General features: G+C 46.1%; 1 protein-coding gene across 1 annotated transcript in view; it reads left to right on the top strand.

The window, feature by feature from the left end:
• Window positions 1-23,286, top strand: part of MAD1L1 (MAD1 mitotic arrest deficient like 1) — a 350,530-nt gene that overhangs the window by 326,044 nt on the left and 1,200 nt on the right. The gene's annotated exons all lie outside the window — the stretch shown is intronic.

The following is a 23,286-nucleotide window of genomic DNA, read 5'->3' on the forward strand; positions in this document are numbered from 1 at the left end:
ACTTAATTACAGTCATGCCGGTTGCTATGTTGAAATGCTGCTTTAAAAGCCTTTGTGAGTAATTAGTGTCAAAAATATAAGATCTACAAAACCATAAACTCACAGCTTGGTAATATTACCAAGTACTAATTAAAAAAAGAAAAAAGAAAAGTCTCTCTTTCATGATAAGATTTCCAGCATAGCAAAAGATAAAAACGATGCAATTTGCAGATGATAGGAGAGGAAAAAAAGGAAACCTGAGAGAAGAACGTCAGTATCAACAAGGCTGTAGATCTCTGAGTGATTTGGTAATGGTAAGGGTAAGGGAAGTGAAATATTGGAGTCTCAAGACAGAAATATAGTCCAGGAATATATCCTGGAGGCCTCTTCTGCTATGCAACAGAAATAAGGTTGAATATCAGGCACTATGGACAAGAGGGATAAAAATACTGCTGTATTTGAGACTAAACCTGGCGTGGCTCTCAGGAGAAATGTCCTAAGTGGCAGAAAAATTAGAGATATCCAATGCAAATCTGCAAGTGTACTGTGGCATCTTGTGAGGGATATGGGACATCCCACCCATATTCCTCCTGACCAGTCTGTTCCCCTCTCTGGACTGGTGTTACAGAAGCAGATCCAGTCCAGCAGAGGGAAACCAGGCTCACGTGCAGCAGCTCAGAGAGTTTGGTTGTACTGAGATGAGGTGTTTATCCTTCAGAAAAAAGATTGAGACCTTATTAAGGTATAAAGAAAACCCTGCTGGGAATAAAAGATCAAGGCTATTTGGGTTATTGTCAAATACATGTGTCAAGGGACAAAGCTAGTCTGAAGAAGGACCTGAATTCTACAAAACATAAGCTGATTTTTTTTTTAACAGCACTTAATAATGCAATTATAATAACAACTTGTGCTTTCTCAAGCCTTCCAGTTTAAGATCTGAAAGCACTTCACAAACATGAATTAAGCCTTCCAGGACTGTTGCAAGGTACAGCAAACATTCCTCTATTTTACAAACTGAAAAACGGAGGAACAGCATGAGCACAAGGCAGCACAGCATGTGGAGGAGTATGCCTTTATTTTAATCAGGTTGGGCATTGCCTCAGGGCTTTGCTTGCTCACCAGGTGCAGTGCTGTGGCTGTGCAGAACCCGTCTCCTCATGATGCTGTGAAGTTTTTCATTCGGCACCTTCTTCTCTCTGATCCCTCAGCCTTTGTGGAAATGGTCGTTTGTGAATAGAGAAGGAGAGCATTAGAAGGTGGCCACACAGCCATTGATGGCTCACGCTGCTCTGAGACCCCAGGTGTCCCTCGACACCAGTGGATTGAGTTTTCTTGTCCCCAGCCTCCTTAGTGTTTCGGTGTGTGCCAGCAGCACCACAGGAACCCGGGGCAGAGGGGCTCCTAAGCCATTTGCATCCAATGTGGTTTGTAAATCCCTGGACTCAGAGTGTCACTGTGCTGTCGAGGGAAGTCCCTTCCTCTGGTGCCCACCACCAGATACACAGCTGGAGAGCAGGGGAACCACAGACTCATCTCTTGAAGTGCTTCTCTAAGGTTTCTGTTCCCATTTCCAATTCAACAGAAGCCCCTGGAGGCAGGTGGGCATTTGGGACTGGGAGCTGGGCTGTTTGATTGTACCAGCCATGGGAAGGAAGCTGCCAATGGTTTGGTTGCATATCATGGGCTGTTTCGAATTGTGGACCGCTCCTTTCACCTTGACAATGCTCTTGTGGTGGGACCATTAGTATGGGTGGCAAGTCACCAGGAAATAAAATTGTCCTGCCCTTAACAAACTGGCCTCACCCACCCTTGAAGACATTATTTTGTTTCCTGGGTGTTTTAAATTAAGTGGCATTTCAGCCAAGGTAGTTACATATAAATTGGGTGGGATAATGCTTGCTTGAGCTGACCATGCCCAGCTGGTGCCTGTTAACTCCCTGGTTCTGCATCCATTCCTGCCTCTCTCCTTTGTTCACCAACACAGTTCCCTTTAGATGTCATAGGTATCTAGATATGTGCATTTGCTCCTTGTTTTTCCTCACTCTCCCTCTCTTTGTAGCATGAGAACACAGAGCAGCTAGTTTTGACAGGTGTGCCATGCACAGAGCTTGGGGTCTTGGCTTTAGCGTGCTGTGATGGCACGTGGGTGAGCAGGATCTAGGGTGAGATCAACAGGAGGCAGCTGTACTTGGGAGGAGACTCTTGCACATGTCCATGGCACATGTTCTTTGTTTCTATACCTCAAGTTCATCCTCTAACTCTGAGATCATATACAGGAACGTTTCTTCAGGTTGCAGAATGAACTGTTTCATGGCTTCTTCTCGTCATCCAGAGGACCAAATATCCCTTGGATTTTTCTAAAGGCTGCTTTGCAGGAAAGCATTCCTAGAAAAATTAATCTACCTCATTGTAAGTCATGCCTCAGTGTTGGGGGAATCTTACTTTTCTTCTGCCATGCAGCTAATCACTGAATGTGCTCAAGCTTCAGCAGCTCTCTGTTGTTTGGTAGAGATCAAAAAAGAACAATTGGTGGTGTCATCAAATCAGTGCAGCCAGTGAAATCAAAGCCTCAAACACCATCAAAGGTCTACATGTCTCACAGAGGAAAAAGCCACAAGAGCAACAGAATGGCTGTGCTCCCACTGCTGCTTTGATCCCATTGGTGATGTTGGGGAGGAAATCAGATTGCAGCATTCCTCCGGTCTGCCTTCTGCATTGAGAGATACTGAGTGCCTCAGTAACAGTAGAAAACAAGGAGGGTGTGTGTTCAGGAGCACTTCAGGCTTTGGGATAAGTGTTTCTAGAGAGTTTGCTGGGAACAGAAATGTAACTGAAATCAATGGCAGCCTATCTGCTGTTTAATGACAAGCCGATACGAGGCAGCACTGGAGTACAGCGTGTTCTCACCTGCCTCTGTGCTAAGTGGACAAGCTGCTGCGAGCTGATCCAGCTGGGAAGTGTGCTTGTGAATTACATCCTTCGGAAGAGAGGCTGGGATCCCACGAGCTAAGCCTGCATCGGAGGGAAAGGCTGTGACCTCCTGGCTGCTCGGAGCAGCAGAAGGGATGCTCACAGCCACTGCTGGCACATATCAGTAGCACACGTGTGTGCAGAAGGAAATAAGGGCTATTTATCTCCCGGATAGATATGGCACTTCAGTGGAAGATGGGGTTGAATTTTCCAGCAGCAGCTCTGCAGTGTCTCTCCTGAGCTGGAGACAGCTGTTTGTCATCCGCGCACTTACCTTACTCTGGCACTCGGCGTTTGAGGGATGGCTCTGCTCATCCTTAATGTAGATGTAGGGCTGGGTGTCAATGCACCATTGAGGGTGAGTTGTGGGAACCTCCAGACTCCCTTGGTCTGACATTATTGCTGTATTAGAAGGGAAAAGCAGGATAAAAATCTGCAGCAGCCATGGTAGGAGGAACAATTGTCCGTTGCAACATGTTTGTTATCAGTCTGAGCATGGAGTCAGATTAATGCCATTTGGATCATTGCTGCCAGATGGAGGCCACAGACAGAGACAGGCTGGACTGGATGGTGTCCTGGTGTTGGTGGCTGTGCAGGCTCAATGCTTTCTCTATATGATACCCTGACTTAGAGGGAATACAGAAGATGATGGTGGAGGTGAAGTGATGCTGCAAGGCTTTGGAGGACACTTCTCTGTAGAGAAAGACTAGGAACAGGCTGGAGGCCAGACTTATGCCTGGTGAGATAGGACTAGTTCTGCACCAGCAAGCCCATTTAATGGCTGAGGGTCAGTATTCAGTACCGGGGACACATGGAGAAGGTTCAGGTGTCTGCGTTAGCATCCAAGTTAGTTACAGGTGCAGCTGATGCTTTCAGGACATCTGTTTGCACAGCTGAGCCAAATTCTGGGAAGACGGGCATCATGTTTGCCACCAACCTAGACAAAGCCTGCTTTGGACCTTGAAAAATTGTCAATGATTTGGTTTTTTTCTTCTGTCATGCATACTGGCAAGCTGTAGCAGGAGAAGGTGCTTGAATCCAGGCTGAAGTGAACTCTGAATGAATCCATGGGTTGATTTGCTGTCCTGTCTCATTTCAGCCTTTGAGTTTTTACAGATCCCACAGCCAGGTGACAGGCCATTTGCAGTGGTGGTGAGGGATAAGCCAGGACACCGTGTTGCCATTGTCAGTATTCAACTGGAGTCCTGCAAGATCAGAGGTCTGATCTCTTGTTCACACAATTCAGCTGTTGTAGGTTGTCAGGGTGTCAAGGTGACCTCTGAACCAGGGAGGCCACTAGGGCTCTGCAGCTCTGAAGACAGAGACCAGCTGTGTTGCAGGGTGGAGCTGGTTGTCAGTGCTCTTGTCCTGCAGCTGGGCATCAGCATATTTGGGAGTGTCAGTGAGCCCATGAGTCTTCTGGAAGGAGAGATGTAATTCATCTGCACAATCCTGCTCTTGGCTGTGCTCTGATGGCTGCTTTCCCCACTGAGCTGTCCTGCCTGGACCCTCTGAAGGAGCACCTAGCCATCCTTTACAACCAGGAGCTCCTTTTAGGCAGCTCTCTTTGCAGCCTGGCTGTCATGGCTCTCAGTCTGCTCATTCTGAAATGCCTTTACAATGGTTCTGGACGTCTCTGGGAGAAATTTCCCATATTTGTCCCCTCACTCAACAGGAGTGTCAGCATCCACAGGATTTCTTACAGCTCTGAGAATGCCTTCCACCGGGAACCTGCCTGCACCAAAGTACCCTGGCACAGTTTGAGCTGCAGTTTTGTCTGATCCTTTTAAGAGCTGGGAATGGCTGTTTTGATGTCTGATATCTGTGAACATGAAAGGCTCCTTTCCTTCTAACTGTGCACTGGGCAGAGCAATGCCTGTCTCTCCTAATCAAAAATGTAATCAAAGATCTCACTTCTCGTAAAAAATGTATTAAGAGGAAGAAGAAACGACGCAGCAGATTTCTATTGGCTTCACTGCTGATTTGCTCTGGTTTCTACTTCTGTGCTGTTTCCTCCTGCCTTTCACAAAAGAACCCCCACCTCAACTTTCCCCATGTCTTGACATGTTTAATTGCAAAATGTTGAGCTTTGAAAACAAAACAAACAAAAAGAAATCATTGTATTTGATTCAAACGAAATATCGATCGTCCTTGAGTTCCCACACCACAGATATTGGCAACGTTTTGTCAGCACCAAGAGTGAGTAGAAGGATCACAGCAAGGAAGTAAATTTTCCAACTGGAAGGAAAAGAAGCTGAGCCAGGAAAATAGCTGTGCCCAATCACTCCCTGTCCCACAGCTGTGTCTTAATGAATGGTCTGTTGACCTGATGTTAATGTTTCCAGTTTACAATAGGCAGCATTTCCCTTAAACAAGATACTGATAAAGTGAAACAAGGGAATAGAGGGGGTGGAGAAGAGATTTGCAAAACATGCTGGAGTGAGAAAGTCGGAACATACCGTGTGTGTCTCGGGAGTGAGAACATGTCTCAGTGTGTGAATAAATATATAATGTATAGACATATGCTCTCTCTTCTCAGAAACTCTACGAGTAGTCCCAGATTTTGCTGCTTTCAGTAGCATGGTAAAGAAAAAGGCTGGGGAAAGTTGGAGCTGGTGATTGAGGGTTGGAGGATGATGGTTTGGATGGAGCATCCTCACTTTCTGGAAAGGAGACTGGTCACAAAGATGGTCTCAGGCATCACCTGAGCTCTTGTGTAGGGAGCAAGTGGTCTGTCTGGAGAGACATAAGGCACTCAGGTTTGCTCATTTTCATCTTGCAGGCACAGGCTAATGGAGATCAGATTTTCACACAAATTCAGCTGAGAAAAAAAGAGAACGGGAAGAGGATTCAGGAAAGTGTTAGCACAAAGTTATTTGTTAAATGGATTTTTTATTGTTTTCCATGAAGCCTGCACAGAGCTGTTGTCCTTTTTTAAATTCCTCTTCTGGCATTTGTTCCCCTTTTCGCTGCCTCCACAATTCTTCCATTCAAGTTGAAAAAGCTACCTCTGAAAGACCAGTGTAACACTAGCAGAAATTACTAGCAGCAGTGATTTCAATATTCAAATGGACAATATATTTAGTAATAGACTGGGAGTTGCATAAATAGAGTATGAATGCCTGGTAATGAATCATATCAATAATTTTCACATACAGACTGTGCCTTACATTTCTCAAAGGCCTTTACAAATACCAATTGATTCTCACAGCAGGGCTGCTCAGTGGAGGAGTTGTTATTAGTTCTAGTGGAGGGTGAGGATATTGAGATGCAGAGAAATGATGCTACTTGTGTAGTTCATGCTGGGACTCAAAGTGAGGAATAAACTTGGAAGCTCCTGACTCACAGCTCTTAATCATGGGACTACATAGCTCTGTGTGATTTCTTTGGCTTGGCTGGAAGTGGCTGTCCTCATGGGAAGGGGTTTTTGTCAGACCCCAAAGTCTGGGGCTGACAGGATGTGGGTAAAGGCAGGAGTAATTAACACACAGTGAATGGCAGAAGTGGTCTTGAGCAAGCTGTGCTTTAAGCTCACAGTCAGGAGTAGCACCCCTGCCCCACACAGGTCAGGGTTGGAGGGGTTTTGACCTATGGAAACTTGGTTTTCCAGGAAGAAAAATGGCAGCTAATGCATCCGAACTCCATAAAGAGAAAGGGGCATCTTGAATCCAGCTGCACTTTGTAATTCTCACCCACCTCAGTCAAGGAGGGCAATGGCTGAAGAGTACCTGAAATACTGGAAGTGTCTTCTCTAGTGTAACATCTGACTCAGCATTCACCACCCTGCCCATCCTCTGTTTACTGTTGCCTGTCTTAATTCTGCAGTAAATTGTTGCAGCCCTTAATGTTTCTCCCAGTGACCCCGGGATGCAGTCAGTGATGAGCAGAAAGGCAGGTTAAACAGCACATGCCTCAAACAAGGAAAACCTAATTTATCTTTTGCCCTCGTGTTGTACTGAACTCACCAAGGCTGACTCACTGCTCAGAAGAGGACATGCTCTCAACCTGTATAAAACCATGACATGGTACTCCCAGCCTTATTTTCAAGCACATTTTATTCTAACCTTTTACTTGATGTTTCGAGTGACACTGTACACTGAGAAATTGTCTAGAAACTAGCCATGGTGGCACTTGGCTTTTTATTTTTCTGAGAGGTTACATCATCTCCAACACATCAGCATGTTAAGAGTCCTTCAAATAGGCAGAACAACACACACTACATTGCACTTGTCTGTATCGAATTTCTTCTGCTGTAGCATTGCCCAGTGACCCAAATTTCACAGGTCCTCCGTCACAGTTCTCCACACTCCTAAGCCACCCAAGTCATTTTGCCATCTCACAGGAGGTTCTTGTGCTCTAAATCATCAGTAGTTGGGCTGAAGCTATCGATTCTTGTCATCATGTTGCCAGTTCTTCTCCATGGTCCTCCACGGAGACCAGCAGGGGACTGAGGATGGGAGAATCATCCAAGTTCCTCTTGAGCTGAGGGACAACGGAGGAATGGGCAACCCAAATTGTATTTTCAGAATTTAATTGCTGAGCCCCAACCCCAGTCTGGCAAACACTGCCTGCTCTTCATACAGGGATCAGAGGCAGAAGGCAGCAACCTGGGACCCACAACCCAGAACCAAATTTTCCACCTTGGACTTGCAACCTTTGGAAAAAGCATTTGTATTTCTCAGGGCTGTCCCACTGAGACAAATTTTAGCTTTCAAGCTTTAAGAACTGTTTTAACAAGCTTATTGAGCAACTTCATTGTCTTGTCTTCCAGATGAGACTTGGCCATATCTACTCTTTTAAATCTCTTTTTTTCCCCTCTACCTCCTCATCAACCTATTCAGCATGGAGTTTTACCTTTCCCTGACCATTTTGTAACATATTAATACTCTTTTTTAGTGATCTTTACCTGATCTAAATAATACTTGTGGTTTCATTAACTCTTTCAGAGAAGAATCTGTGTATTAGTGTCAAAAAGGCTTTTTTCTACACATAAACTATGCTCTTTCAGCCAGATTATGTTATATTCCTCTAGGCTCTACCTCAGGTATTTTGTTCCATGAGCTGAGTCTAGCATGTTTAGGGAATAGACTTTTTTTTTCCTTTTCTCTTCTTGAGAAAAAGAAAGAAAAAGGAAAACATAGCAACGACAGCATGGCAACAGCAGCTGCAGCACAAAGGGAAAATAGGCAAACAGACTTCCGAAACGTGTATTCACTGGTAAGCTATTTTTACTGGTTGGTGAGTGAGTATGTGGGGGTATTATAACAAAATAAGTGAGAAAATAGCTTACAAATAATTCATAAGTAACTTTAGATGAGAACACATCTTAATGACTTCATCCTCCCAGCTAGCCCTCATGCTGCATGAATCTCCACATTCACAAACTTGCAGGTCACCTCTGATCCGTGATTTAAACACTGCAAATTTGTACACAGACACGTATATAACATTCCATACAAAAAATAGTGTCAGTGGAGCATTAAGGTTAAATAACTGGGCACTATAAAGTAAAGAATTGTGCCTCCCTGCACAGCAACTTAAGGATAAATCCATGTCATTGCATCCTCCTCTGCCTTTGCTCCAGAGAGCAGAGATTTCCCCACAGCCTGGATGTTTTGGGGGGACTTGCAGGATCTGTCTATGGCTCCTGGATCTGCTGCCAACCTGCTTTGTGCCCCTGGGCACTTTTGATTGCTTCTCTGGGGACTTCTTTCCCCTTTTCCCTTTTGTCTGAAGCACACAGGCAGGAACCTCCAGCACAGGAATGCTTATATTTGCATCTTTGGGCAGAGCTCAGCCACATTTGGGGCCATGTATGTGCTGAAAAGTGACAACATAATAAAGAGTAGCATCTTCCTTCACCAGCCTGATCTAGTGGGCAGCATCCCCCTTGAGTTGGAACTACATGATCTTCAAGGTCTCTTCCAACCCAGACTATTCTGTGATTCTATGAAATCTTCTGCTTCACCATCCTCTCCCCAAAATGCCCCACTCTCACTGCAGACCAGTAAACTGTGGGAAGTCTTTCTCTAAATTCAAAAAAAATTCATTGAGAGCTTGAGAGAAACAGATCCAAAGTGTTGAACTCCTTTACAGTTACAGCCTGATCTGTTGTGCTGTGTGAGCCCTTTTTTCCTGTTCAGTTATGATCCATGGGAGACTAAAAGTAAACACAGTCTCTTAAGTCTCCTCCACAATCCTGATGCTTTTACTGGCACGGAGAGGGGCCCAGCTCGGCCCTCTGCAGCCAAAACTAGATTCGTTTGTCTTTAGAAACAACACAAATCTGTTTCCCTGGTTAAATAAAGTCATTTGCAGGGTTCTGTTGTGGGAAGGATGTGTCAGCTCGTCCTGAATGGAGCAGTCATGGGGATGAATGGGTTGGTTGTTGGGCTGGAACAGCCCTGTGCACACTGAAGGGCCCTTCCCGAGGCAGGCTGAGCCCTGGCTGGGGCTGTGCCCAGGGGATGCTGCAGGTGCCTGGGCATCACTGCTGGCTTTATTGTGGGCATTCCCTCCCCGCACCGTGACACAGAGTTTGGGGTTGATTATTGCAGAATTGAATCCCACATCTTGCACGTTCCCTGCAGCCCCATGGTTTGGGAAAGCTCTGGTTTCTGCAGGACAGGAGGCAAGCAAGACTCGAGCTCCAAGTCCTTTGGGCTCTTTGTTGCTCTGATGCTGTAGGAAACCCATTTCTTCCTGTCTGCCAGTCTCGGGCTGTGCTGGTACTTCCCTGCCCTTCAGAGCTGTGACAAGCAATGACTACATAATGTTTTTCAATTCTCCTAACTGCTGTAGAGTTACTTGTTCTAGAAATTTTGGCATGTAACTGGTAGGAAAAAAGGTTGGTGATGTTCTCCAGAGGACATCAGGAATGAGGAAGCAGCAGCTAAAGTGGTTTGGTTCCCTCTGAGGTTTTTTTCAAATATAGTTGAAAACAAGCAAGTGGAATGAGATGCTTAGAAACACTTTGTTTGTGAGGTTCTTTCTAGTTTTAAATTACTTCGTTTAAACATCTTTGTCCGTGAAACCTCCAAGGGAGCTCATCCGCATGTTTTCTCATCTGCATCTTCTGCTTTCTGTCTGGTTCTTGCACAAGAAAGAATGTTAAGTATCTCATGTACATCTATAGAAATAAAGCAATTGAGTTATAAAATAGTCTGGTTGAGTAGGACGAGGTCAGTGATCTCAAATAATCCTGACACCAAAGTCAGGACCTGCTCTGTATTACAGTTCAGTGTTTGCTGAGGTCTTTTCCTGTGGCTTTCAGTAACATCTGAGTATATATTAGTGCTGTTTCTACAATGTATTTAGAGCACAGCCTAGATTGGAGGCATTTGAAGAAATACTTCTTGACTCTTTTGCTGTTTTGTTTGTATTTTTTGCTTGTGAAAACAATTCTCAAGAGCATTGTTAGGTGGGTCAGAGCAGGAACACCTCCGGGCACGCTGGGGAATGTGTGAAAGCAGGTTTTGAGGGCTTTTATTTTCACACCATGTTTCAGCTCTGTAGTGATAAGTGTTTTCTGGAGTACAGACCTGAAGTCCCTCCCCTTTCAGGTCTCACTTGTTGAAATGTAGAAAGGTTTTTTTTTTAAGTTTCAGGGTTTTGCTAGCAGTCAGGTTGTGTCGCTCTTAGCCAGTGACAGGTCTGATCAGCAGCAGGGCAAACAGCACAAAGTGGGAACTGCTGTTTATTTTAGCAGCTGATGGCACTAGACAGGTAGGATTAGGGCAAGACATATGGCAGAGAGGAAAGATAATGGCACAGCATGGGAAAAAATGAGGCAGGAACAGATCTTTTAGGCAATTCTGTATTGGCAATTGACCTACAACTCCAAACAAGCCCAATATACACTACAAGAATTTTTACCATACCCTCTGGGCTGTGTGCTGGGTAATTCCCATGTCCTTCAGCAGGTGGGATAAATGCTGCTGCGTGTAGACATCTGGGAGTCCCCTGAAAATCATCTTAATTCAGGACAATATTTTAAACTCGCAGGTGTGGGGAAAGAAAAAATGTGTTCCCTTTTCTTGCAGGCAGAACCAGCCACTGCACACACACCTGGGTCTAAAACCCCAACTTGTATGTGCTCCTTTCAGCCAGACCCAGAGCATCCTGTGGGATAAGAGGATGTCACAGTGGTTTTGTTGCTGCAGCGTTGTAACCACAGACAGCCCAATTACTTCAGATGGGCCTCAGCCAGTTCATTCATATTTGATTAAGAACTTTTTGAAAGATAGGCATATAGAGCTAAGAGCTGGCTCCAGCCTTAGTTATTTACATCAGGATGGGGGTGATAAAATCTTTTTTTAGTGTCAGTGTTTAAATATTTTGGCTCTCTATTCCAATATTGTGGCAAGAAGGAGCCATATGTGTTCCTAGAAAGAGAGCCTAGTGCAGCCGCTAATCAGGAGAGGATCTATTAATGTATTAGCATTCAGAATAATGAGCAAAACCAGCATGCACTGCAGAGACTAACACATATCTTCAGTCTGCAGTTTTCAAGTGTTTGGAAAATGTTGTGTTCCTCCATCTTTCTAAAACTGGTGTTCTGCCAAAAGAAGTTCTCTTCTGTTGTTAATTTTAGAAAGGTTAAATCTATCTACAAAAGCAAGCATAGCATGGAGTGCTGAAAACCAGGAGGATGTGGGCACTAACAGGCTCCCAGGCTTTAGAGTTCACAGCAGGAGCTGACTTGGCAGGGAAACTTGTAGGCTTGTCCTTTCCTTCCCTTAATGATATGCTGAGTAGGGGACAAGACATGAAGTCCAAGCTCCATACCAGCTCCCCTTTCTCCAGAAAGCCCCTGCACCACCTTTCTCCAGAAAGCACTGGGCAACGTGTGTGTATCTCTGCAGATCACTACTGGGCTTCAGGGAAGCTTGCCAAAGACTTGGCACAGGAAAAGGGCAAATTTTAAAGAGCTCCAGAGTGGGAGAGATTGCTGGTAGAGCAGCTTGCATGCCTCGAGGTCATTGCTAATGAGCAGCATCTTGCCTAAAGAAGTGAACATTTCGTTTTAGTGCTGCTATGAAAAGCAGCCGTACTGTCTCCCCTTTGCATCCCACGCTACTGCCTGCCTTGCTGTGGCATCTGGAGCAGGCTGTACCAGGAAGGGAAGGAAGCCCTCTTAAGGGATGTGGAAGGATGCTGAAGTGGTAGCAGAGCTCAGATGAGAGAAGCTGGAGCATGACAGCTGTTACTGGATCATGCAAAAAGCCTGCCAGCAAAAATGCATCAGTTTATGTGATATCCGGGTGTCTTGTCTTCTGTTTTCATAATTGCATACATGGTGTCTGCATAAATCTCTTCCCCCCTGCACTTGCAGCAGAAGGAGCTGACTGGCGGATGGCAGCACATCAGTGGGAGAACACCAGCAGGAAGAGACAACCAGTCAGATGTGTGTCAGATGGGGAGGCCCAGGGCCCCAGGCAGATTCCTCGGAGGTTGCTCGAACATGGCGCACTCGCTAAACACAAAACCTCTCCTTTTCCCTTCGGGGAGAGGAGCATGTTCATCCAGACATGAGAACCAGCAGCGCTGTCTTGCCATGTTCTTCAGGAGGTTAGTGCCAAATGACAGCACAGGCAGCAACAGCAGGAACTTTCAGCAAATGTGTCGTAGCCCAAAGGGCCGAGTGTCCCCCCAAGGGGTACAGTAGAATTTCTCCTACTGTTTCAGTGAATACTGCAATCTTCCTATTTATTCACTCCTTAGCTGCAACCTCTGTCTCTTGAGCCGTGGGCTTTCTTCTTGCGGTGAGATCAGACCTGCTCAAGGAGAGAGGAGTCCTATGTCTCTGTTTCACATTGGGTTTTACCATTAAAAGCCCGTTTCAAGAAAGCTGGGTATACCCAACCTGCACAGGCCAGGTGACTTGTTCTTCAAGATTTCCTGCCTGTGGACTACAAGTCTGGTTGAGCAACTCCACAAACAGAGTTACTGGTAACCATCAGCTCCATGAATTCAGAAGTCTTGAAGCTGAGAAAGAAATGCTGACATCTAAAAAATAATAACGTCTCTTCTCAGTATAAACTTCTACTTGTGGCACTCTGAGAAATGTGCTTCCCCACAGTGGAGTTGTGAGCTGTTAAGGGTTAAAACTCATTCTTGAGGACACAAGAAAATCATTTTGCGTGTTGAGAATCAACTTCCTTCTTTGACTTTCTGGGTACTGACAACTCAGGCTTACTTTGGTCCTGCTGACAGTCGTGCTGATGGCAGCGATTTCAAATGAAGAAAACCGAAGAAAATGTGAGCCAGCAAAAAAGCGAGAGCAGTAAAAGCACCTTCCTCAGCTCATGCTAACATTGTGACATTTGGTTATTGATGTTGCAACGGCCACTAACGTTATTCCCAGAGCCAACACTTAAATTCCACTTTGGTAGATCATAACTGTAAGCAAGTCACACAGTCCCACAGGAAGGGGTAATTATTGACCAATTCTTCTTGCTCTTAGATGAGCGGTGGCTTTGGTCTGCGCAGCGCTGGCTGTGATGCGGAGCTGGCTCTGTGCAGAGGTGACTAATACGTGTCACCAATTTCCTTGATGTAAAGCTTGAACCTGCATTTTAGCCCAGGGTGCCAGACTATGACAAACAAGAGCTAGGAGAGTGTAATGAATAAACATGGTGAGAATTTCAGCTGTACTCTGCCATCAGGTCCATCTGTTACTCCTTCCCCCACAAGCCTTGCAAACTCAATGAGGCGGGAACAGGCATGCTCCATATACTGCCCCATCCCTCAGCCACAGAGCTAAAGGTCTAATTGTCTGCTTGTCATTAACTTTATCACTTACAGTCCCTTGAGCCATTACTGGTAACAGGACCTTGTTCAGTTCTTTAGCCTTCCATCCACCCTGCTTATAGCAAGACTTGGAGAAGGATACCAAAAAGATGATAAGGATAACTGCGCTAATCACATGATGGCATCTGCAGTGTGGCAGAGTAGCAGTCACTCCAGATGTGCCTCCCCGGCATGTGTCCTCTGTTCATTCCCAGCTCCAGGCACTCTCCCTCCATCTCAGGCAAAGTGAGATGCCCAGCTCCCAAACTCAGGGATTCATTTCCAGTTGGCAGGTGGTGAGTCCTGAAGTCTGTATGACCTATTTTCACTCTGTGTCACGTGCAGGCACTTCAGAGGGGAGTCTTGGGTTTTACTGCTGATTTGCTCTAATCCAGAGACAGGAAAGCAGAGGCTTCTGAGCAGGACCATGAAGCAGGAGCAGCCAAGCAGCGGAACGGCACGTGTCTGGTGTGACTCAGTGAGGGATGAAGGCTCCAGCAAGCTCTGCCTCTTGGGGAGCAGTGGTTTGCTCTGGGGAGGGGGTGCCTATCTCCCAGGCAATGCCGCAGCTTCAGAAGTTGCCGTCAAAATTCTCCGTGGTTCCAGACGTCTCTCACTAATGCAGGGCTTGATAAACTTTGCTGCTTGTGTTCTCTTTCAGACCTCATGCTCCCAGCTGCAGTTCACAAGTGGAGTATCTCCCTGCCTTGGCAACAGGCTGTCTTAATTACAGCCCACACAGATGATTTTTTTTTTTCTTGCATTTCTGCCATAGGTGCTTCCTTCTCTTGTTCCGGAAACTCCATGTTCTTGGTTTACTGCTCCTCTGTTCCTTCCAGGTCAGAGAGCTTCCAGCAAGGGAGGTGGAGAGGAATGTGATAATCAGCTTGGCTGGTTAATGAGCTCCCTGTCTAACTGTGGGTTTCTTGTATGCTCGGTTCACTTGCCAGTCCCTGGTATCTCCCTCAAGTTGTCTCTCTTCTTCTGGCTCTCCTGGGGGAGCGGTTTGGAAGCTGGTTTGAGTTGGAGCTACTTTTCTCTTTGTGCCAAAACACATTCACCGGGGTCAGGTGCAGACCAGAAACTGCCTCTGGATGGCAGGGCTGGAGAGCTACATGAGCCTGAGATTTGGCTGGGAAAACAGAACTTAAAAAACACCCAGTCCCTCGCATTCCCAGCGACAACTGCAGATTCACTGCAGAGAAAGTAACGGGAGATTTTTCTCTCCCTAATTTATGTCTCTCCTGCATATGGCTTCTACGGAGTCGCTGATGTTACAGACAGATGGGTTGGCATTTTACTAGACAGAACACATGGGCTAGATGTTGTTAATGCTTGTTAGCTACTCATTCTGCAGCTTGACCAGTCCAACACGGTCACCTCGCAGATGGTTGGGAAGCTGCAGACGGGGTGCTGGAGCGGTCCAGCCCTGCCCCGCGTGGTGTGACAGCAGATGGGATAACGCACGTCTGGCTGCTCTTTCCGAAGGGATTTGTTGTAGGTCAGAGATAGCCGTGGCTGGGGGATCGGCACAGCTTCTCTGTATAACAAGGAGAAACACTGATTTGTAAAGATCCTGAGATTTTATGGAGGTATTGGCTTTAAAGGCTTAATGTCATAGTTTGGGTTTTGATATGAAATGGGGTCGGAAAAATTCTGTGAGCTCTGTGCCTTGTTCCCATCTCTACTCCTCCATGCTTAATGCTTATAAGCATATTTGGCTGGTGAACACTATTTAGCAGATCTGAGTCTGTTAAAAACTTATAATTTATGACCTCAAGCTCCAACTACAGCCAGCTGCCAGTATTAGTTTAGAGTGACATCCCATGTGGTTTTCCATTCTCTGTGATGTGAACAATCTGCTGTGATTTACTCTCACCAGCCATGTGTTCAGTGGAACCATTTTTAGGTATCACCTCAGCAAATCTCCACAGGGTGAGTCTCCTTGGTGGCTGGTTTGGACATCCCATCAGAATCTGCAAAAGTAGATACTATGAGTGAATCATGTACATTGCCATCTTCCCTCTCTGACAATGTTCAATTTGCAGCATAATGATGGGAGCCTGAATGAATCCTACAGATGAGACAGGGAATTTTAGTTTCAGCACTTGTTCTCTAAAAACTCTCAAAGCCCTTTTGGAAAATGCATGGGTATTAATCCACACTGAGCAGTAGTTCTTCAAACCTATGATTTAAATTGGATATATTTGTCTCTGTCTGTCCTGAACTGTTCAGTAACATTAATGCACCCTGATAATAGCTGTCACATTTTACCCCAGGGGTTGTTCCTCAGTGATAGGTGAAATCACAGCAGTTCAAAGACCTGTCTTCCAGGATGAAAAGCTCTATAGGAATATTCAGATATAAAATAGTAATAGTATGAATCAAAAAATATGCTTCCCTTATTTTAAAGCCTTTGATCTTATTTTTATGGCATCGCATTTGACAGTCTAAAGGGCATTAACCTGTAGGAGAAACCTTTTGAAAGAAGGTGCTGATTCGCCCTCTGCTGCACAGAGCACTGTCCCCCAGGATTAACACCAGCAGGTTTCCCCCATGGAGAGGGGTGCAGCCCTTCAGCACATGTCCCTGCTCTTTTTCATGTTTCATTTTTGACGTGAGGTGCAGGAGAGCTCACCTAGATCAAAACAGGGAGCTGTGGGGAGAGGCTGGCGCAGCACACCCCGCTCTGCGTTCCTTTGCTGCAGAGCTGGTGCAGCATCCAGGACCCCATCACTGCTGCCCCTCGTGTACACAGTGCCTGGGTCGTGTTTCTGGTTAAGATGGAAGTATATGAGCTGACCTCTTGTTCCAAAGACATTCTGGGGTTGTGGTTCATCTCAGTGTTGAATAATAAGAAAGAGAAAGGAAATGTTTGCTATAAATCTCACTGCACATGGGGCTGTTTCTCACTTACCCCATCCCAGCATTCAATTTTCTTCTTGGCACTGCCAGGCATTTGCTTTTCTTTGCTCAGCAGCTAAAAGCAGCTTTTTCATTACATTTCCTGGAAGGCCCTTTACAGGCATCCATCCTTGTCTGCCTCATAAATTCACTTTATATACCAAGCTGGTGACACAGAGGTCAGAGGTCTTGGCAAGAAACAATTATTATAAAGAAGTTTTCTTCTTCTAAAAGGGGGGAGGTGGGGAGAGGGAGGGAGGGGGGGAAAGTGTTGCTGCAGACAAGGAATGGTCATTTGGGAAAGGGAGGTGACCTGATTGATTAAGTGCTGCACATCCTGCGGGAGCCACAATGTGCAGGCGTCCTGTGAGGCCAGCTGGAACCTGCCAGTTGCCATGAAAAAAAGAAGGAAACCAGTAAACAGTTTGCTAAATAACCTCATAAATATTTCCAGCCATAAGCATGTCTTGTGGTTCAATTTTGTGTTGTTTTTTGGTTTTTTTTTCTTTAATATTTCCCTAATTTTAAATGAACGGCCTGTAATTAAAGTGATTTAGAGGCTACCTGGGGACCTGGTATTTGAGCAGTGCATGATGCTTAGGAGAGATTGATTGGTGAGGCATAACTCAATTGGGGTATTTTGATAATGATATCATCACCCGAGAGAGCCAAGTTCGAGCAATTAAATCTCAAAACCTCGTGTTTGGGTTGTTATAACTTCAGCAGGCAGTTCCTGCATGTGCACACACACACACACATATTTTCCTTGGTATTTTTCTGGGCACTCCAGCTTTTTTGGCTGGCTCTGTGCATGGTGGGTTGCCCTGCGTCTGTCTGTCTGTCTGTCTGGGGTGATCTGAAGTGGTGATTTATGAGCTCTGCAGCCCCAGAGAGAGGGTGCCAGCCCACTCAGCACCACTGCTTCCCCCCTCAACATCTGCACGTGGACAAGGCGGCCTTTGACATTTAGAAAAATCTCGGCATCTGAAGCAAGAGGCAGAAACAAAAGGATTTTCTCATTTAAAGGTCAGAGCCAGCAGCTTCTTAAAGGAAATTTTCAAATAGGTTTGTTGGACTGTGGCAGGGTTTGTGTGTGTTAGTGAGTGCTGAGGGAGGCCATGGGTGCCGTGGGGAAGCCTCAGGGAGATGAGGGGGTTTCAGGACCAGCAGTGTGGCCAAGGCTCTGAGGCACACATGGCAACAGAGATGCAGGAGGTGATCAGGTGGAAGAGCCAACCCTGAGGACTTCTGCTGATGCATGAAGGCTTTGGGAAGAGGGAGTGAGTGCCCCACATGAGGAGGAGCTCTGAGGGATTCATGTGATGAAGGCAAATTGCCAAATGGGTCGATCTGGTGGGGAGATGTGCATAACCCTCATTGGAGTGGATGGCACAGCGCTCTTCAGGGTAGGGTGGGGAGCACCACAAGGAGAAGGGAAAAGGCAGTGAGAACTGGGTCACAGGGGCTGCAGCATGGCCCTTAGTGCTGGAGCAGCCTGCACAGAGCAGGGAGAAGCTCCGTGTGGAGCGCTGGGTGTGAAGCCGCGCTGCCCCTTCCCTCGGCGCACGGGGGGCTGGTTGCTGTGTGTGCTCAGAGCCGGCGTCCGTGGGGACGCAGCACGGACAGTGATTTATGGAAGGAGCAGAGCAGATGAGATGGGGCCTTCGAGATGCATTCGCTGGGTAAATGTCACCGGACAATGATTCACTTGCTCCTTTTGACCCCTCATACATCTTAGCCTTGGAAAGCACTGTCTACCATAGAGCATGGCCAAGTGGCATCTGCAAAGCAAAGGTTTGTCACCACGCCAAGGGGTGGCTCTGGCAGCCCTGCCAAAGCCCAGGACTTCATCCTTCTGCACACTGTGGAGGTGTTTGAGCCTCCTTTATTCCCAAGCTGAGACACAACTGTCTTGCCTGCTGTGCCTGGCACAAAGCTCCACCATCCCTGTTGTCAGCTTGCCAAAACCCATTCAGGAACTCCACCTGCGGCACTTGAGGTGTGTGTTTGAAGTTGCAGGAACACATGTCCTGCATGGATTGCATCCCCAAAGGCAGTTGTGCTTTCTCAGTGTGGAAATCAGAGGTAGAAAATCCTCACTTCATGTTGAAATCTCAAGTTTTCTAGAATGCTGAAGCCCTCTTCTCCCTGTTTCTGCATTTCTACTCCATACTTTCTCATGATACCACATCCCCATGTCAGCTCTCTCCTTGGGGCATGCAACCACCCTCTTTTCAGTCTTATTCCAGTGTCTGAAGGTCTGCATGACCTTGGGTCTTATGCTCAACCCATGTTTTTCAAGAAGCATCCTTTGTGTGATTAAAGTCACACTGCATGCCGGTTTATAGTGGATGGCACTTTTGGAGCCATTGTTTTTAGCTACCAAAATATGTCAGAGAGAAGAGGAAATGGGTATAAACCTGAGTGCACTTCTGAACCACACCGTGGTAGCTTGTGAGTGACTAAAGGAGACACTGTCACACTTTTCACATAGCTGCCCCTCAGCTGCTGGAAGAAGCAGAGAAGGAAGTGCTGGGTATTGGCTTTCAGGGAAGCAGCACGGGTGCAAAGAGCCATCTCAGCAGGACCAGGACAGACAGAAGTCCTGTACATGTTACACTGAAATGGCAGAGAGAGCCTGTTATGGTCCATATGTTGCAGTTTTACGAGCCTGGTTCACCCAGCTGCAAGTCCATCCACCGAGTGGGACATTTGGGAATGCCTATTGCTGATTGCTCCTCCACATCGTCTGCGTTGTCTGCTCCTTATTCATCAGAGAGAAGAACCTGCTTTTCTACCACATTGGTGGTTATTTGAGAGATTTTTACATGTATATCTGAACTATAAAGCCTTGAATAATTTACCGGTTTCCAGGGTTAAGAGGAAGATTTATGATGTTTCCTTCTGGCAGGCGGCTGCTGATCTCGATTCCCCTGAAGAAACAGCTGTGCTAACAGCTCCTTTCTCAGAGCAGCTCCTTCAAGTTCGTGTTGTTCTGTGCTAAATAGACCAGTGTTGATGTGGGTTATGATATAGAGAGGTCTGCCCCTGATCTGGTTGCTGTGGGGTAGCACAGCCTGTGAGGAGACAAACAGGGTGTCACCCTTCAAATCTACAACCAGAGTCACATCCCACCCACTCCAGCAGAGCTGGGTGTGCAGTAAGACTGGGAAGAGTGATTTCCTTTGCTTTTCTAGAAAAGGTCCCCATAGTCCTTAAATCAGACTGAACTGGCAACAGAGCTTAGTGAAAGCTGATATCTTTCCTTTTGCAAGTATTTGAGATCTGAATAAAACATAACAGAGACCTGAATCTTGGTAGTTTAGTGAGCCAGACAGACTTTTCCCATGAATTAGAAGAAACCAATATAGGGCTATGTACAGAGTACCTGAGAGATGGTATTCTCATAGTGCTTAGCTTCAGCATCCCAGGCTGCTCTGTGCTCTGGGAAACTGAGGCTGAGATGGGAATATTTCCATCTCTAGTGAAGCACTGCACTTGTCTGGCTCAGCACAAAGGGGAAAGAGGGAGTGAAGAATGATGGTGGTCCCCAGAGTGTCCTCTTGCATTGTCTCCTCTATGCATTGACTCTGGGATGGATGGGCATATTCACAGGTCCAGCTGTTCCTTTGATCCCATGTATTCAGTTTGACTCTAAGTGTTGATGCTTTTTTCTTTCAGCCCTCTCTTTAAGAGCAACACGCTATAGCAATGATGTCAGTAGTGCTGGGCACAGAGCAGTCAGGGCTGGGTTTGAACATGCTCTGGTCTCTCTCACCCCATTCCCACTCATGGACTGTCCCCATGGATCAGTGACACTTGTTTATGCTCTTCTCAGCTTTGCATTTTATTCCTAGATGGGCTGGGGTGGCTTTTGGCTTCATCGAAACTTAGAATTTTAGGGAATGCATCAGCAGGGTGATTGGTGATTGTATTACATGGAGTGTGCTGTGAATAGTTGGCTTGTGCTGGCCCCTGCAAGTTCTTGTCAGCAGTAATTGTGTCCAGGGGTTTGCCTTTGAGGGTTGAGACTATTTTCAATTTTTTAAAAAATTGATTAAAAATGGGTGGAGGGAACCCTAGCTATGAACGGTGAAGAGGAGGATTCGGGTGCCCTTGCAGTTTTGAACCGCTGGAAATTTCACGTTTCTTATTTTCATAAATCCAGTTTTTAGAGCTGGAGTCACAGGCATGCTCTGCATTGATCCAGAATGGTGTGAAACACCAGACCCTGCAGCATTCACTCAGCAGAGCATCCCTGCCATGTGCTCCCCCTCGGTGTTCCTGCACACCCCTGTGCATCCCCCTGCCTTGCCATGATCCCCTGCTCGCTCCTGTTCCTGCCCTGGGCACTTCCCTCTCTGCCAGCGAGTGCACCAGGCAGGGTGCAGGCTGCCTTTTGAAAAGAAATCCTGTGAATTAATGGGAACATATTGCTATTATTTAATATAATCACTTTATTTGTAAAGCACAGGCTGCAGAGGTACTCCCGCTGTTGAACCCAAAGCAGCAAATCTATCTATATATCCCAGTCTATACTACATTATGAACAGATGGGTGAAGAAAAAAAGCAATAAAAACAAATAATAAGAAAAGTAACAATGATAGCAATTTTAAAGACACTCCTGGGGGGAAAAAAAGAAAAAAAAAAGTTTCTCCATTTTTTTAAAAGCAGTGTGAGATTGAATGAGCTGCACTGCAAGTGCATCCATCCTCTAAGTTCACATGTAAACATCTCCCGGCAGAGGAAGAACTGCTTTTTTTCCAAGTGGCTGCCTTGCCTTGTGCCTGTTACAGAAGCAATCATAAGAAACCTGGGTGAGATGTCTGGGGTTTGTAAGCATTTGGGGCTTTTCTTTGATTTTTTGGAGTTCCTGGGGAGACAGAGGCCGTGGGGGTGACAGGGAGGATGGTGCCTCCCTTGGCAGCTGAGAAAACTCAGTGGGAAATACCAATCTTCTCAGAAGCATGTATTTGTCCACATAACTTTCTCTGAACATTATTCTTCTGCCTCTGCTGCAGGAGGAAACTTTGGTTATGAAGAATAGTAGAGAGAAACTACCATTAATCTCATAAAAAAAGAGAAGATATTCAAATGTAGCCTTCACCCACGACACCAGTGAGCTCAAAGTAGAGGAAATTTAAAACATTTATGTTGCTCAGTTTCTGTGGTCATAAAACACAAGCAAATGGTCTGGCACTGGATGCTAAATTTCTTAAGGAATTTACTTTAATTAATTAAACTAGTAAACCAATTAATGGATTTGCTTGTAAATTGTTAGGAAATTAATTCTGTGCCCAAAGAGTGTTTTAAATCTGCGAGGGAGGCTGTGTATTTCATACAGAGCTTAAATTCCCATTTCAGATGCATCCAACTCAGTGGTAAGAGAGCTGGAGACACAAGTGATGCATTCATAATACTCGGACCTTCCTCCAAAACTGGCACTTCCCAACAGCTGAATCCAGGGAGGATTTGCAAAATAAAACCTGTGCTGCTGCCACAGCACCCAGCCCCTGTGCTTGCTGCTCTGCTACAGCCTCACATGGCAGGCACCTTTGGCTTTACATGGGATGGGGATTTACGTCCTTCCCGATGCCTCCAACTGGCTCCTTCATCTGCCATCGCTTCCCTCTTTGATCTGTGTACCCTCAGTGGTACCTCAGGTGCACAGGAGGCATCAGGTAGCTTCAGATCAAAGCACAGGATTTGCTGAAAAACATCCCAGCCAAAATGGAGCTTTAAACAAAAGCTAATTCACTTTTCCACGTGGAAACCTTGTTTCGATTCCCTGCCTGGCTCGGGGATGACGGGGGCATCCTCTCTACCTTGCACTCCTCACAATCCCAAGGGACCCAAACATGGAAAGTTCATAATGTTCTCCCCTCACCTGGCAATCCTCCACTTTGGATCTTGGCATCCTTTGGTTGAGGAGGGGGCTGCTGGCTGTGCCCTGCACCACCTGTGCGGTCCCACCTCGGTCTGACAGGAAGCAGAGCTGCAAAGCAATTAGGAATGGGAGTATTTTGAAGAGGAAAATAGCAGGGGAAAAAAATTAGCATTTGCACTGTGATGTTTTTGCTGTTTATTAATAAACAAGCTGCTTTTGTGCCTCTGGGGGCAGGAGAGGCTTCAAGCATCCCTTATTTCTCTTGCATTTAGCTTTTTTTTTGCTTGTTTTATATGTTACAGGAGATTTGTAATGTCTTCCCACATGTTGAGTTTCCTTATTTTCTTGAGAGCATCTCTGGAGTAATTCCTCTGGAGGTTTCAGCTGTGTGATGCCAGGCTGGTTTAAACACTTTAGGGATGTGGGGTGGATCAGTACTCACTGGGAAGGAGTTATGTTAATTAGGAACAGGTCTGCTTCCTCCTACAGAAGTGGTGTGACTTCAGGAATAAGTGTTTTCATGGAGAAAAAACCCCTGTGCAGAGCTCCTGCCACCTTGGGTGGTGTTGGTGACAGTGACCCTCATGTGGGCAGCCCTGCTGTGTGCTGGCAGAACAGGCTTTTTCCAGGATGGTCAAACCCCTCACCTCCCCATCACCATGTTTGGCACTGGGGAAGGCTCACACGGGGGTCCTGCATGGGGACATCTGAATGCAGGATTCAGGAATGACGTGTGCCAAACAGATGGCACGTC

Source organism: Corvus brachyrhynchos, unplaced genomic scaffold, assembly GCF_000691975.1.
Source record: "Corvus brachyrhynchos isolate BGI_N302 unplaced genomic scaffold, ASM69197v1 scaffold5, whole genome shotgun sequence".
In the NCBI taxonomy this organism is placed as follows: Eukaryota; Metazoa; Chordata; class Aves; order Passeriformes; family Corvidae; genus Corvus; species Corvus brachyrhynchos.